We start from the raw sequence: 4,990 nt of genomic DNA, 5'->3' as shown, positions 1-4,990 counted from the left end.
TATGGAAAAATCTCCAAATAGCGGCAATTTTGGACGCCATCTTGAATATCTCAGAAAGCACAAGGGGGATTCACAGGGACTTTTAGTATGTTATTTCTAAAGGTATTTGAGCTAATGCTCTTGGACTATAATAACTTTCAAACGGTAGAGCCTGTTACTTTAAAATAGCCGGACGTATTCTTGCTTTTAGGCTAGTGACAAATGGTCAGAAAGGGCTTTAGTTTTTGAGATACCCCTGCTGGAGGTAGAACTAAACCCAACAATGTTTTTCCTCATCTCTAAGGTCTCCCATATATGAAATGGATTCTTGGCTAAAAATAATTTACTGCTAAGATTGTTAAATGAACAGATATTGTTATACACCCCAAAACCAAAAAAGGACTAAAATATAGCCTGTCTGTATTGGAGTTAAGGCATATAAATTAGTGCAGATCAATCACACAAGCTCTGAGAAATTTGAAACTTGGCATGTTTATAGTCAGGAAGTTGCTTTACCTACTAGAAAAGACTGGATGTGAATATCTTGATGTATGGAATGAACAGAGACATGTAAACATACACCTAAAATAAGCGGAAATGCAAAAAATGAATATCTATGCAGAATGTTTTTATTTACTTTGTAGCTGCTTTACCAGGGATTATCATAGAAACACATATGATGGCTTATGGGAAAGGTAGGGTTGTTCTGAATCCAACAATACCAAATATGTAAATATAGTATGACGAATCAGGGTGTTCTGTCACTCAATGTATGAGGTGTCCAAAATGAAAGAAAATGAAACACTGGCAAAATACAGTCTCAAGTCCAAATCACATTATCAGTGGTGAGAAGAATGTTGACATTCATTGTTACTGCAAGGTAAGCAGGGCTCGAATTATCTTTTTGTCTTTAAGGGGGTCTCTCTATCTCATAAAAAGTTGGCACATCCCAAGGCGATACAATTAAATAGCCTAGGCGCGCGTGGTGATTTGGGTAGGTCTATGTCCAGTAGCAGCCTATATTTGAATTTAACGTCTTTAATGGTAAGAGACAGGGACGTCACTATGATTGAAAGGCAGGGGGGGCTTAGCCCCCAGGGTTGTAGGTAAAATTTCATCACACCTTAAAAGGGCTTCAATGAATTGTACAGTAGGTACCCTTTGAGGCCTAGGCCATTTTCAGTGTAGGCCTAATTTTACTATTACAGTAAGCTCATTGTAAGGGCCATCTGTTATACTAGGCTACATAGTTTTCAAGACAGTATAGGCTACCCATATCTGGGAATGTATATGATGTGATCATGCATGTATTAATAATATACTATACAAAACACTAAAAGATTTCTATAGTTATTTTTTTGTAAGGGGTTACTCATAAGTGAAGTGAAACCTGACTAAGAGAACACTGACTAGACTTGCACAATAATCCTCTCTTGAGCCATCACTGACTGGATGTGAAAGTTGCAGAATACCATGAAATTATGAAAGCAGATGTACAGATTGAGAAATGACACACTGCCTTTTCTCTCCGCCCTTCCTCTCCTGTAGCATTTGATCATTTGATCAGTGCTCTTTTTAAGTTGAACTAGGGTAGTGCTTAACTATAGCTACTACAAACTACTGTTAACTTATGTATTCATTCAATAATCAAACAATATTCAAACCTAAACAATTGCACTCTAGACTAAGTTATGACCCTTTTTAACCAGATAAGTCATATATTAGTTATTTGAGGCCTAGGCAATTTTCAGTGCAATTTTACTATTAAGCTCTGTCTTGAAAACGTATATATAGCATAATAGATTACCCTTACAATGACCAGACAGTATAGGCTACCCATATCTGTGAAAGTATGATGTGATCATACTTATGGCAGCCTATATGTCAAGGAAACATAGTCTCATGATTGTTTGTTACATTCATGTCACCTGAAGCATGATGGTAGAAATATCTATCCAAAGCTCAGTTGATCTGTGCATGTCATGATAAACTTTTGATTCTTTGATATGGAAACCAAGTTCCTTATTTTGGGCTATAACATTAGAATTTCAGCTCAAAGTTGTAGAAATTTGCTGCAATTGGAAAACTCGGGAACGGCTTACTGTAGAGAAGAATGCTTCATATTGTCGTGTCCGGTAAGGTCTGCTGTTTATTCTTATGGTTTACCCTGTATTAAGTGACGCGTTCATGAGATATACTTTTGATCATCTTAGGGTGGCTTCAGCGCCCCCAAATAGGCCTCCCTGGTAGCCTAAGAGATTGCACAGGGATGGATAATGAGCGTTGTTTAAGATGAAATTACAATGCCAGGCACCTTCAGATATGAGAGACCCCCTCAGATTTTTGACTTTGTTGTTTTCATGGGAGCCAGTCCTCACTCTAAGGTAGCTCGGCTCCCTCTGGCTCCCACGTAATTCGAGCACTGAAGGTAAGTTACATACGGTAAGTGCTGCTCTATATTTACATTTAATTATGATACATTTCATATGTCCCAGTATTAAACAATTCATATGAAACACAGATCCAATTGAATCAGGTTAACATTGGGATGGAACACCTATATTAAAATATTTATATTTTGTTTTGGTCAAGTCATTACTGAATAATGGAAAATAATATTGTTAGCTTTTGTCTGTCCAGACCAGCAGTGGACAGTAGAGCCTACACTTGCAAATGTTGAGAGTGAGAGCACATCTGCACCAAGAAGGCTGAGTAGGGCTGACACAACATCATTTCAAATACTGAGAGATTGTTTCATTTGTGGGAAGTCCAGCTCTAAACCAGAACCTCTGACAGCAATTTCGACTGGTTGAGAGCCGACTGACATTTTAGTCAGAGGGCTAAGTCCTTTCTTAGCTAGGGAAAGTAGTTTCTACAACTAACTGTTTAGCTACTTAGGGGTGAAGTAAGCAGTGTAGGCTCTACTGTCCACTGCTGGTCTGGACAGACAAAAGCTAACAATATTATTTTCCATTATTCAGTAATGACTTAACCAAAACAAAATTCAAGTGAATGTAAATATTTTAATAAAGGTGTTCCATTCCAATGTTAACCTGATTCAATTGGAACTGTGTTTCATATGAAATGTATCATTATTAAATGTAAATATAGATCAGCACTTACCTTGCAGTAACAATGAATTTGTCAACATTCTTCTCACCACTGATAATGTAATTTGGATTTGAGACTCTATTTTGCCATTCCGTTCCGTTTTCTTTCATTTTGGACACCTCATAGCCTGCATTGAGTGACAGAACACCCTAATTTGTCATACTATATTTACATATTTGGTATTGTTGGATTCAGTACAACCCCACCTTTCCAACAAGCCATCATATGTGTTTCTATGATAATCCTTGGTAAAGCAGCCACAAAGTAAATGAAAACATTCTGCATAGATATTCATTTTTTGCATGTCTGCTTATTTTAGGTATGTGTTTACATGTCTCTATTCATTCCATACATCAATATATTCACATCCAGTCTTTTCTAGTAGGTAAAGTATGGAGTGAGGATTGTCTCAAAATGATTTAAATATATATATTAAATATATATAAAATGATATATATACATATACATACATTTATAAATATCCAAATACAAAATACAAATATAAAAATGTGACATACAAATAAATAAACAAATGTATATAAATAAACGTGTCTTTGTAAATATATTTTCGAGATTTGAAAATAAATATGCTTGACTTTGTATGTGGAATCTGCATTCGTGAATCTCCTTTTTGCTTTTATGTCGATGACGTAATTTTGAGACATTCCTACTGCACACCAAGATCCACAAATAAATACCACTAGATTTGAATGCGAAGACACCCTCCACTGAACAACCAGAAGATGGCAGTGTTGTACAACATGTCTGTTATCAACTGATAGCAACTGAATCTTTCCGACGCTGTTTTCCCTAGTTCAGTTCAGTCAAGTGGTCTATGACTAGAAATGGATAGGTAAGTAGTAACTACTAGCCAGAACGATTTATTATCGGTTTCGATGTCTAGTGCCATTTTTAATTTCATAGACTGTAAATAAGTCCATTTAGTCAGTGTACAGCTGCTAACGTTAACAGCTAGCTAAACAGCTGGTGCCTGTTCAGCTTTGTTGGTGCCTGCACAAAACACATTAAGTTAAGATTTCCCTTAAAATCTGATTTAGGGCCCCTTTAAAATAAAATGTAGTTTTCCCTAAAGTTATTGTGTCTTGCAACTCAAGTGACAGGCTGTGTTCGTGTTCGCTGTTTTACAGATGTTGCAGATCTTACATTACAGATGTTAACATAGCTTCTAGGTTAACGTAACGTGAGAGCCAGCTCAGCTGAGATCGCTATCTGACAGACTGCCATTAATGTCAATATTGCTAAATGGACTTATTTATACAGTCTATGAAATTAAAAATGGCACTACACATCGAAACCGATAATAAATCGTTCTGGCTAGTTGTTATTACTTACCCATCCATTTAATCTAATGTCTTCCATGTCGTTAATCCTGCTAGTCATAGACCACTTGACTGAACTGAACTAGGAAAAACAGCGTCAGAAAGATTCAGTTGCTATCAGTTGATAACAGACATGTTGTACAACACTGCCATTTGCTGGTTGTTCAGTGGAGGGTGTCTTCGCATTCAAATCTAGTGGTATTTATTTGTGGATCTTGGTGTGCAGTAGGAATGTCTCAAAATTACGTCATCGACATAAAAGCAAAAAGGAGATTCACAAATGCAGATTCCACATACAAAGTCAAGCATATTTATTTTCAAATCTCGAAAATATATTTACAAAGATACGTTTATTTATATAAATTTGTTTATTTATTTGTATGTCACATTTTTATATTTGTATTTTGTATTTGGATATTTATAAATGTATGTATATGTATATATATCCTTTTATATATATTTAAATCATTTTGAGACAATCCTCACTCGATAGTAAAGCAACTTCCTGACTATAAACATGCTAAGTTTCAAAGTTCTCAGAGCTTGTGTGATTGATCTGC

The sequence above is a fragment of the Alosa sapidissima genome, chromosome 10 (genome assembly GCF_018492685.1).
Source record: "Alosa sapidissima isolate fAloSap1 chromosome 10, fAloSap1.pri, whole genome shotgun sequence".
NCBI classification, from domain to species: Eukaryota; Metazoa; Chordata; class Actinopteri; order Clupeiformes; family Clupeidae; genus Alosa; species Alosa sapidissima.
Note: the sequence above shows the minus strand (reverse complement) of the source record.